At 38.0% G+C, this 12,620-nt stretch overlaps 1 protein-coding gene across 1 annotated transcript in view; it reads left to right on the top strand.

The window, feature by feature from the left end:
* LOC131095431 (guanine nucleotide-binding protein G(q) subunit alpha) overlaps positions 1–12,620 on the top strand; it is a 202,154-nt gene that overhangs the window by 91,506 nt on the left and 98,028 nt on the right. The gene's annotated exons all lie outside the window — the stretch shown is intronic.

Below are 12,620 nucleotides of genomic sequence, written 5' to 3'. Positions count from 1 at the left end.
TTCCATTCAGAAATTTTCCATTTAAAATCAAATGTATAACTGGTATAACTAGTGTTAAAATTGAAATTTGCATGTGTATTTCAGGTCCATGTTTTTGCTGTACATAAAGCACTGAATTTCCTAACAAGCTGACTTGAAGACTTAGTTGATTGTGAAGCGCACTTTTTTTTTTTTTTCAGAATCGGTACTGACAGCCATTTTGCTGTAGTATATGGAAGTCCTAATCATAAATCAGTAAATTGTTTTCTTTTATTATACTGCAAAGTGTTTTGTATTGTTCAGATTGAGTGTTCAATTCATATAGGCTGTTTTTGTATAGTTGTAGTGAATTAGATGTGTCATACCTGTATATGTGTGGCCAGACCTTTCTAATTAGAGCTGTTAATTTCTCTATATAAAAATACCTTGACTTTAAGTGAGTCTATCTTTGCACTCACCTCCTTCACAAGCATTTCCATCAGTTCGAGGTGTGAATTAAAGTACAACTTGCCAAAGTTGCCAGGTTCTAGATGCAATTCCTTTAAAAACTTGGGGATTTTTCAATTCAAAGAAATGAAAAATGCAAACTTATTTCTCCACTTCCCTCCTTTTTTTTCCTCCATTAAGAAGGTAAATTCATTAGCCTCGCAACCTAAAAAACACAGGAAGGGCATTTCCTATTAATTTGAATCTCATAAAAATATTGGTCTCTAGAAAATATCTCACAGTTTGAGTAACTGCATATTTTTAGCACAGTACTTGTCTTGTACAGTAGCTTAGAAAACTACAGCTCAAGCTGATGTTTGTATTGCTGAGCCTAAAGAAAAGAGAGTGAAGTCACACTTATCAAATTCAAAAAGTCCAGTTAGGTAGACATTTATAATCTTTGTACAGTGTAAAAAAAAATCACATCCAGGCTGGATTATTTTAATATCAGTGCAGGAAGAAGCATGTTGTAAGTTAAGGAAGTTAGTTCTTCCAGTGTTGTGTTGGCTTCATAGTAAGTGATATAATTAAAGAGGCAGAGTCTGAAATTCATTGTCCTATATTATAATAATCTAGGATCTTTGAAATATTTATTATCAGAATAATGAAAGTCAATTGAGAAATGTAAAAATTATTGTTTACATAGTAATGTCTCAAAACTGATGGTAAGGCATTGTATCATACTTCATCACACTTTTCTGTCTTGTCAGTTTCAGAATATAAGCTCGACTGAGCTTTAAGATAATAGGTGAGGGTTATCTCTTAGGGATCTGACATAGGAAATGGTGGCTTATGGACTAGGTTTTTAGTTTCCATTTGAGTAAACTGTTACTGTTTCCATTTTATTTAACCAGAAATTTTGAATTTTTTATATGCATCTTGAATTTTAGAGAAGCAGTTTATAAAATTCAGAAAAGCCTTAGATGGAGTTTTTTTGTCCTGTTTTTTTACAGAAATGGACTTGAGCAATTCTCAAAATTGCCTGTCTGCAAGGTTTTTGTGAATGTACAATAGTATCTCATGTGCAGCCACTGACACTCAAATTCAATTAAAAAATCTTATATATATTTTAAAATAATTTTAAAAATTATCTTTTTAGAAATCTGACCTGTGTATTTATGTTCCTGTCAATCCTTTCAAATTCTGAATTAAAACATCAAATTTTTTATCTTCTGACATTCCCAGTGTTGTCCATAGTGGCTTAAAAGTCATTGCTCCAGGTAATGTAGTCCCCCGTTTCTCCTTTTCTATCTTTCTTCATGTCTAATTGCTGAAGGAAGGCTTTTTATTTTTCCTCTCCTGTTGTTACAGAACTTTTACTAAATAAATTTACTACTGTGCTAAAGAAATACTAGCACTTTTACCCATTATTGTTCCCTTTCAGTGTAATTTCCAGAAGACAGTTGCCTCTTCTTACAGACTGTCAGGAAGATGTCACTCAGCAGTGGTTATCAGGCAGAAAATCTTATTTAAATCCATATACATAATTTCCCATGATACTTCTTAAATGTTTATAACAAGATACCTTATGTAAGATAGAGCAAGTTACAAGAAACTATAGGCACTAAAAACGTAAAATTATGCCTTAAAGTAGACCAAGAATTTTGCTGTAAGTTGTTTCTATTGGTGAAGTTGTTTCTTTATTTAAGCCTATTTCCCTATAGGAAATGTTTAAAAATTAAAAAAAGCAGATATGGGAAAATGGTTTTAAAGTCCAAAATCTTACTGAAATTGTCTTCAAGGCCAAGTTTACTTTGTTAATAGCTCCACATCCCCACCCCCATAGAAGCAATCTACTGTAACAAACTGTCCTGGTTTAGGGTAAATTTGAGACAAAAGCTCCAAAGGGGTTCCTCTAGAAAGCAGATTCAATCGGCCCCTCCCCCAACTGGTTCAGTTGCTTTGCCTGTTAAATAAACAGGTTTTTTCCATTTTTCTCCATGGAAAAAGCATTCACCAGCACAAAAAAAATTAACAATATAAACCAATAAAGCATCTTGCCAATCTGAAGAGATGACAACCTCAGAAAGTCCTTTTCGTGGGTTACAGCTCAGCTCATCCAGTCTATTATCAGTCCCTCTGGCACTGGAAATGCAACGGCCCAGGCCCAGCCTGGTGGGCCACAGTTGCGAGCTGCCGGTGCTCTTCTGGGTGTTCAGTCCAGAGCAGGTTTAAACAGTTCCACAGAAAAGAAAAACCACAGTTCAGGGACCTTCTCTGCCTCAGTATAGTAGGAGTCCTAGTAAAATACATGTATTATGTAGCGGCCTTGCCCTGATCCTAGTTGTTCTAAATGGGCTGCAGCTGTGATGTCCTTAATTGGGTGGCAGCTGTGGCTAATGAAGATAACTGGGATAAAAGGAGGAATGGGGTGGGGGGTTGGCTGGTTAGGGAGAGCTTTTGAGGAGCCCTGACAAAGAAGCAGGAGCAACTCTGCTGTAGAGCTGCTTGTGAGAAAACCAGCCAGGAGGTATGGGACTCTAGAATTATAATAACAACACCTCAGATAGCTAAAAACTAGCTAAAAGCAAAGGAAAGCTCTGTCCTGCTGTTTGTCCGTCTGCAGACAACACAGTCCAGGAGCAGGAATGTGTAGGAGTGAGTGCAGTTTCTGATAACAAACTGCGCGCTTCTTCTCTCCCCCCCCTTGCTCTCAGAACCAGTCTTAAAGGTGCAAAACTTATTTCTGGACTAAACAGATGAATGGGGATACAATTCAGCACCATGAAGTCACCCCAGGGCAGAAACACACAAAAGTAAGATATCAGGATCAGGTATGGAGTCAAATTACATAAATTCTCATCTCAAGTAGTGGAGTCTTAAAAGTTTTGGGTCTCTTCAGTGAAATTTCATGTTGAGCAACAAAGTAGTAATTTCACATGACATTTTTTTCTCCCTGGTTAAAGTAAGTATGAAGTCTAAACATTAGGGCTATGTGAACAACATAGGTTGGAGAAAACGACCTCCCTCATATACCTTACCTGGTATTCAAAGAGTATGAAGGTTAGAATCCCAAGCATCAGCATGCAAGCTGTGTGTGAGATGCATTGACTCTCAGATGATGAAGAATCTGCAGGATTTATGGCCTTCTAAAAAGAAATTATTATATTTTTGGGATGTTGAAATGAAATGCTTCTAAAGAATAGCTTATTGGTCTGTAATACACATAATAAAAAACTGAACTGTGAATCTTTGTAAAAAGTATTCTTCAGCATCTCAAAGCTGAAGCAGAGAGCTTAGAAGCAGGTTGCAGGAAAAGGGGATTTATACTAGTAATGGTAGTTAGTGCTCCTAGTACTCTTAGATGTCTTCCTCCAGACACACAAAACTAAAGAAAAATTACCCAGTAAATAAAAGTCTTGCAGTCAGTTAAATGCTTCTAATACTATGAAGCTACTGATGCAATTTTTTTCCACAAGAAATAGATTACCTAAGAGCAAGCTGATATGGAGAAGAGTGCAGTAAGATTTCAAGTATTGTAATCAATTAACATCTGTGCAGATAAAGAAATTAAAGATTACTTGTTTTGTTCATGAGCCTTGTTTAATATGAGGTAAAAGCTGGTTCCCCAATAGTTTTACATTTCCTCCTATGAGGATTTGCTTTAAAAAGGGCTTCAATAAAGCCATGAACATTTTTTCTTCAGTGCTTCATAAAGAATAAACTTCTACAATCCAAAACAGAACTCAGTCTACTCCTAACTGCTTTTCTTTTTATCTTCCTCTGTCAGTCATTTATTTCTCTCTCACCTAGCTGGTGTCTATTCTGTTTTATTTTACATTTGACATTATAAAGTTATCTGTTTATCTGTGACCATATTGTCCTACTCTCTATTGTTTTCATTTTCCATTATATTTAAAGCAAATTTTTTAAAGCCATTGCTTACTTCCCTTTTTTGTTTACCTTTTGGTTAGAGCTGAAATTTCTTGCATTTGCCTGTATTGCTCTGTGAGTGAAGGCCCTCTCGTTGGGCCCCAGAGGCTCCCCTGATGGGGGAAAACCTCCTTTTAACAGTTCTGTGCCAGGATTGAGAGACGCATAGGACTTTTTTTGGTCTTCAGGTTGCTGTGCATTGTTATCTTATCAGAAAATTGGCATGTCATCTGCCAGACTTAGTGCGCAAGAAAGTACAGCAAAAATGGTCACAAGATGTATGGTTTCAAGGTCTTTTAAAGCTGTTTTATCCAATTAACTCTTAAAATGTACTTTATTTCTACCTTTCTACCAATAACTAATCCTTTGTCTGTCCATGTAACCTCTGCACTGCGGCTTCCTGTGGCAAATCACCCTGTGCCACCAACACTGCAGAAAATGGAGTAGATGAAGAAGAAGCTTAAGACAACACCCAAGATCGTCCATCTTGCCTCCTATCTACCTCTATACTAAAATCCCAAAACTCTAAATTTCTCACCCTGTGACAAACTACACTATTCTCTATGATCTATTTCACACACTTGTAGACTCCAGTCCATCCCAAAGTCTTGGAAGTCTTCGCCATGGGCCAAGGTTAAAGGCAGTGCTTCTCTGGGGGCCAGGACCCATCAGGGCAGGCAGAGAAATATTCCCTGTGCCCTGGGTTCTAACATTGCTCAAATGATTTTATAAATTATTTGTTTCCATCTCCTATATTCTTCTTTACTTTTTCATATTTTAGCCCAACAGAAGTGACTTTTAGATTATATTTTTTCCGAGTGTAGGAAAACTGATTGTCTATCAGAGGTAAGATAGGTTAGCAGCGTCACTCAAAGAACTAAAAATATCTTTTGATTCCATTTTAAAACAGCTGCAAGCCCACAAAATTAAATTAATTAATCACACTTAAGTTCATGCATCTGCTAATATTTAATTTTGAAATTAATAGGACCTAGATTATTTAATATATATGCCAGATATAGAATACTGTAGGCATAAATTTGAAAACTCAATGTTAGCTAATCATATTTCAGTGCATTAAAATTTCTTCATTCCTTCTTTTATATTTTAAGAGAAGCACTTTATCTTTTTTGGAATATAATGTTTTAAGTGATTAACTACCCTTTGCTAATGGGAAATGAGAAGTCAAATACAAAAGCATATGTGTGGGGTGTGATATCCATGTTTTATCTTTCCAATTCCACCATTTTACTCCTAGTAGAGAGAATGGGTGGTTAAAATGCTTGCTTACAGATTCTTGTGGATTTTGTGATAGCTCCTGCAGATGTTAAAGGATGTTAATTATACAAGATGCTTCCAGCTTTTTTTTGTCATTGTTGTTTCTTTTTTATAAGTATTCTTTCACTTTTACTTTAGATATGCTTGATACAGTTATTTTTCTTACTATCTGAAAAGAAATATTCATATGACCATGCATTCTGACAATAAAAATATTGAATACTCTCTGGGCAACTTTTCTATGTAATAGAGGTCTGGAGTTTATTTTAAGGTAATGAGTAAGATGTCACAGTCTTGAAATGATTCTGATTTTTTTCCTTCATTAGCAGTAGTTTAATAGCTGTATGGGTATTCATATTATATATTTTTTTTTCTGAGAGCAAAATATTTAACTTCCTATTTAGTTAATTCATTTGTACAAATTGTGTTTACATAATCCAGCATTCAATTATGAAATAATTTCATATTGAAATATTTTCTTAAAACTCTCTGAAACTTTAGAAAATATTTTCTGCCCCCAGTAAACATTTTTTTGGGAAACTAACTGATGCAGTTATGTTCCATTTATGTTATGTGAAATTACTAAATCTTTTCAGTCTCATGTCTTTGTTCATTTCTACTAACTCACAAGATTTGCTTGAAATAAGATTTACTGCCATGAATTAAGAAACTGTCAGCAAAAATGGACCATTTTTTCTCAAGATTTTATTGGTGTCTCTTTTTTAGTTTGCACTTCCTATGTGGTAAAAGTTGTAACATCCTGTAGTGGTTTTGGTTTGCTAATTCTTTGTTTCTTGGGTTTCGGCACCAAATAATGTGGTAGATTGAGTGCTGAACAAATGCCAATGCACCCACTAGAATTACTTACTCATTTTCTGTTGTGAGATAAGAATTAATAGGAAAGCAAAGCAGGCTCAAACTTTAAAGGGTATAGATAAAACTTTATTACAGAACTAAAAGAAAAATAATAAGAATCAGAATAAACTTTTAAAACATTTTTCCTCCCCCCAACTCTCTCACTGTCAATGTACAGAGACAAAACCTGGTATTTTCAGTCAGTTTACCACCTCTGGAATAGTCTTTCTTCAGTTCACTTAGGGAGAGAAGTCCCTCTTATTAAGATTATGGAGACTTCTCCACAATAAACAGTTCTCTCGTGGCTTCAATTTCCAGGAATAGCAGCAGTCCATAAATCTGAATTTGTGAAGTCCCTCCTATTTTTCCAGCCTCCCCACAGCTGCATTCCTGGGCCATGTCAACTTATTAGGGTGCTATTTTTAAGGATGAGCTGTTCTAGCATAAAAACAAAAGTTCTCTTCATCTATCTCTGGGAAAGAGAGGTTTTCTTCTTCTATTCCTGGGGCAAGGTTTCTCATCGCTCTCATTTCTCTCTGTTCAAACTTCTCATTTGATCACAGCTCCTGCAACATCTGCTTATTTTAACACTAGTGCCTCTGTTCATGCCTGTGGTTAGAATGCTACATCCCTCCAATGCATTTAATGAGTTATAGGGAAAAAGAGTATGATGTATCAATTATATTCTTTTCCATAGCTTTACAAGAGGATTTCAGCCCAAAACTAAGGCATCTCCTCATTCTCCTCCAATCTGGAATTTGACTTCTTTACTGACCTCAGTGTCTCATGTTGTGTTTTACGTGTCTTTGCTCTTTTCTTTCACTCCAGATAGGAGCAATGTTTTGCAAGTTTCATCTGTGCAGTGAAAGAGTTAATATCTTGCTCAGGCCTTCGGGTGGTCATGTGATTTTTTGCAGGAGCTGTTTACCATGAAGATGAAAGTTTCTTCAGCGGCCATGCTGGGAGGATGGGGGAGCAGCTAGGATTTCAGTAGCCAGGCTAGGACTCAGCTGCAGCATGCTGGGGCTGATGGCCTCCCCTCCCCTGCCTGGCAGCTTTGAACTGGTCCCACAGCCTAGTCTCCCCCTGCCCGGCCAACACACTGGGAGGGGGAGAGGGAAATTCTCTCTCTAAAAGCCAGAAGAGAAAGAGCTTTTCCCAGGCTTGCCTGTCTTTAAAATATGAATCTCACAGAGGCGGATCTAGTTTTTTTAATTATTTAATAGATTGTTATTTCTTAGAGCCTAGCTAGCTATTGGTTTTGCTAGACACAGAGGAAGCTCTTTGTAGCTCTTCTCAAAAATTACTTCTATAGTTAGCTCTTTCCCTTCTCACCACAAATCAATTAATGCAAAACCAGCACACATCTGAAATGCAAGAAAGCTTCCTCTTATTATACAGTTCAGGTTTGGTTTAGAAAATTGGCTAAATGTTAAGCAAATTAGTTATGGAGATTTTTTAAATATTAGAAATTAACCAACTTTTTTTTATCAAATGTTTGGTTTTTTATTATTAGTGGCACTACTACTAGTTTTGTATTTATAGTGGGATATATTGCCTGATAGAGGTATTCTCATAATTACTTTGATTGCTGAAATATTTTTGCATTCTTTTCTCCTTGCTTAAAGTAGGTATAAAATCTAAACATTAGAGTTTATTACATTTTCACACTATGCAGTTCTGGTCTCATGCCTGCCTGATTTCAGAATATGGACCTATGCGCCTCCATTCTTACAACAATGTGAATACAAAATCTAACTTTAGGTGTCTACCTAAAAGTGAGGCATGAGAAAAAGGACCAGTGTTTTATTTCTGGAACAGGAGGTGGGTGAAAAAAAACTTAGGTATGACATTATTGGTGTTAATTTTGTTTTGACAGTATGCTTTTCCAGAATCAAAGGGCAAAGCCTCTGTTGCATGCCTTAATTTTGGAAAAATGTATATACATTTTGACTGGTTTCTGTAGATTATTTATTATTATGGTGGACCTAAGATATTGGATAAGAAGGAGATGATTTGTTATGAGCAAGTGGCTTCTGTGGACAGTCTTCAGTTTGACAAAACCAAGCTTAGTATTGGGTTCAAAGGGTAACTGAGACGGGGTTGCTTTGAATCCCTTCTTTCACTTCTCTAATTCTCATGTGCATTAGAATTCATGAAATGTATGCATTGGGTGGGGTAAGTAATACTGTGAAAAAATTGTTATGATTATGGTATTTTCATGCTAAATAAGTTTGTTTAAGGTTTGTGACTTTGCGTTTTTCTTCCCATGACCAATAGGGCAGAGTTTAAATTTGACTTTTGTTTTGGTTAACCTTGTTAGCTAATTTGTATACAGTGCAGCTATAGATTGCATGCACATGTTTTGCAAATTTGGAGCTTTTCTTGAATATTTTCAAAATGTAACTTATGTGACAAGTAGTTTGTTTGGAGATGTTCCTCTATTTTTAGATTTTATTTTATTTAATAAGCTATGAACTTTGTTTTGAGAACATATGCTCTCAGTATGTATTGTTGCTGTACAAGCAGATAAATGAACACTCTTGGGATGTGCATACTTTCTTTGCATCTTGCCTTCAGTCCTTATCCAGCTGGTTTTTTGGGCCAGAGAACCAAGTGCAATTAATTGTACAGGTTATACAAAAAAGTAACTGTCACTGGAGCATAAAAAAGGTCTTGGGCACACTTGTTCCCTTTATGGACTCTGGTACAGACATATACTGGGTGGAGACAGAATGAAAACATACCCTGGAGTAAAGAGATATTAACACTGCAGTTGTGTAACCCTGGTGAATCCCATAGCCGTCTTTGGGGTGCCAATTGCACCACTTCATGACTTTTTTAAAATGTTTTTATTTCTGTTGATCCAAAAAAAGAAAAACACAGAGATCAAAATTATTGACATTGAATTTTGTTTGATCATATTTTTCTTACGTAGTCTATATCTATTTGTAATCTACAGAAGGTTTGCTGTGTCTGTTGTAGTAAAGAAGCACTACCTTGACTTTGGAAAGTCTGACAGCAAATGTTTTTTTCTAACTGTACCATTTATAGGGCCGCACTATGTTGTTTTACATTTGTTAAGAGGTTTAGAACAAAATGGAAATCAAATTTTTGTGTGCTCATTTCTATTAATGTTTGTTAAATTTTTTTGCGGTAGTCCAGTAGTTTATTCTTGTATTGGGTTTGCATGGCAAGGTTTTGCTAGGGAGGCGGTACAGGCGTGGCTTTTGTGAGACGCTGCCAGAAGCTTCCCCTATGTTTGATAGAGCCAATGCCAGCTAGCTTCAAGAGACACATTGATGGCCAAGGCCATCAGTGATGGTGGTACCACCTCTGGGATAACATATTTAAGCAGGGAAAAAAAAAAACTGTGCAACAGCAACTGCAGCCAGAAGAGAGGAGTGAGAATATGTGAGAGGAACAACTCTGCAGGCCCCAAGATCAGTGGAGAAGGAGGGACAGGAGGCGCTTCAGGTGCCAGAGCTGATTCTCCTGTAGCCCATAGTGCAAGACCATGGTGAGGCAGCTGTGCCCCTGCAGCCCAGAGAGGTCAATGGGGGAGAAGAGATCCACCTGCAGCCTGTGGAGGAGACCCACACTGGAGCAGGTGGAGGCTTGAAGGAGTCTGTAAGCCTGTGGGAAGCCTGCACTGGAGCAGGGTCCTTGCAGGACCTGTGGAGAGAGGAGCCCATGCTAGAGCATATTTGCTGGCCAGACTTGTGACCCTTGTGGAGGACTCATGCTGAAGCAGTCTGTTTCTGAAGGACTGCACCCCGTGGAAGGGACCCACGCTGAAGCAGGTGAATGCCTGAAGGAGGCTATGACCCCATGGGAAGCCTGTGCTGGAGCAGGGTCCTGGCAGCACCTGTGGACCTGTAGAGAGGAGCCCACACTCAAACAGGTTTGTTGGCAGGTCTTGTGAAACTGCAGGGTAGTCATGTTGGGAGCAGCCTGTTCCTGAAGGACTGCACCCTGTGGAAGGGACCTGCACTGGAACGGGGGAAGAGTGTGAGGAGTGGTCCCCTTGAGGAGGAAGGAGCAGCAGAAACAGTGTGACAAACTGACCACAATCTCAATTTCTTGTCCCCCTATACCACTGGGGGAGGAGATAAAGAAAATTGTTAGTAACATTAAGCTCAGGAAGGAGGGAGAGGTGAGGGGGAGGTGTTTTTAAGATTTGGTTTTCTTTCTCATTATCCTGCTCTGATTTGATTGGTAATAAACTCATTTCCCTGAGTCTGTTTTGCCCATGACAGTATTTGGTGAGTGATCTCTCCCTGCCCTTATCTCAACCCATGAGCTTTTCATTATATTTTCTCTCCTCTGTTCAGTTGAGGAGGGGAATGATAGAGGGGCTTTGGGCACCTGGCATCCAGCCAAGGGCAACCCACCACAATTCTTTACTGCTGCTTCTGCTCAACTAGGTGCTTGACATTGGAGAACTATAGTAGCACCAATAATTCAAAGATCCTTCAAGGATCATTTAAAACACAAATCTGCTGAGTACAAAACATGAATAACTTTTACACCCGCAGGGTGCACTCGGACTACACTAGAACTTATAGTTGTGCAGAAACAGGCTTCCTGTCTCATCTAAGTATTTTAACAGGTGTTCTGACATAACAGAACTTTTCTGCAGTGTATTTCAGTATTTCTTTTGAACTGGGTGTAGATGCAAAGTTAATATGTTATCAATCTTCTTTTTAAAAAACTGAAAAGATGTGAATAGTTTGGTTTGGAAGGGTTTTCCTTACTGTTATGATTTTTATTAAGAGTTAGAATCATAATGATATTCCATTAAAAAAAACCCAGCATCCTCCATTTCTATGACTAAGCTACAATGTCATATGTTGCTATATCATTTAGTAATAAAGGTAAAAAGGCCAGAATAATTTCATTGTACCGGTCTCTGAAAGCTAAACTTAAAGGCACATATCACAGTCAAATAGGAAGAATCTTGTATAATTTTAAGTTTTTGGAGGGTGGGAGTTTTTTACTTAATTCACAACATGTGATCTGATAAAATTGTGTGTTTTCTGGCATGAAATATTTGTATTTTTAAGAAAAATTTTTAATACATTTTTAATGTTTTCTTTGATGTTCCTATGCATTTTTTTAAAGCTGGCTTCATTCAAACTCTGGATTGAAAAGGGACTTTTGAAAGCTGAAATCTTTTGCGGTAAGGCTTTTAAATACTTTTTTCCCCATGAAACCAGTACTTTCTGGGTTTCATTTGGTTCTTTTTTTCTGCCTTTCCTTTCCTCTACTTTCTCTGTCAGCTTGAAACTTTAATACTCCCTTGACCTTTTAAAATTTAAAACATTAAAGGATTGAAAATAAAGCTGTTCAAAAAAGCACAAAATATACTGGATATTTGTGGTGGGTTGACCCTGACTAGATGCCCGGTGTCCACCAAAGCTGCTCTATCACTCCCTTTCCTTAGCTGGAGAGGGGAGAGAAAATATGACAAAATGCTCATGCCATGGGTAACCCAGAATGTTATTGTATTCCATATCCATCTGTGCCCAAAAATTGTTACTGTCTCTTTAAGGACCAGCAGTTCAGGCAGAAACAGAATCAGGAGTTCAGGGGATGGTAGGGCAGGTACTTTAAAGTCTGCTCTTTCCCAGGCAGCTCACTCTTTTTTTTGACTCATGATCTTTGCCTTGCTGGCTTCTTGGGTTTTGCCTTAGGCAGAGCTTGCTCTTTCTTGGTTGCTTTGTTTGGCTCTTGGTTTCTTGTTATAGAGCCAAGGCAGCATGGGCAGATGCTTTTCCTTTTTGGACTCTCTTTTTGGTTTTTTTTCTCAACTTGGAGAGACTGCCTTGGGGCGAATTCTGAGCAGTGGCCCCAGCTCCAGCAAGCCAGTCTAGATCGCCATTGGTGCCCAGCCAAGGGGAGAAGACCGTGAGCTGCCCCAGCCCAGCCACCTTGTTTTGCCTGCTCCTGTCATCTCCTGCTGCAAGGAAGGTGAAGTCCCATCCCTCTGTGAGTTTCTAGCCCTTGATCCAGAGAATACCAGTTGTAGCTCCAGACGTCAGGGAGATAAGCAGAGCGGGACATGGGAGGAAGACTGACACCATCTTTCCCTTTGTCCTTCAAACCACATGCTTGGCTGCAGAGGGCCATCTTGGGGGGATATGCCT

Source organism: Melospiza georgiana, chromosome W (genome assembly GCF_028018845.1).
Source record: "Melospiza georgiana isolate bMelGeo1 chromosome W, bMelGeo1.pri, whole genome shotgun sequence".
NCBI classification, from domain to species: domain Eukaryota; kingdom Metazoa; phylum Chordata; class Aves; order Passeriformes; family Passerellidae; genus Melospiza; species Melospiza georgiana.
This window is presented reverse-complemented; position numbering and strand designations above follow the sequence as displayed.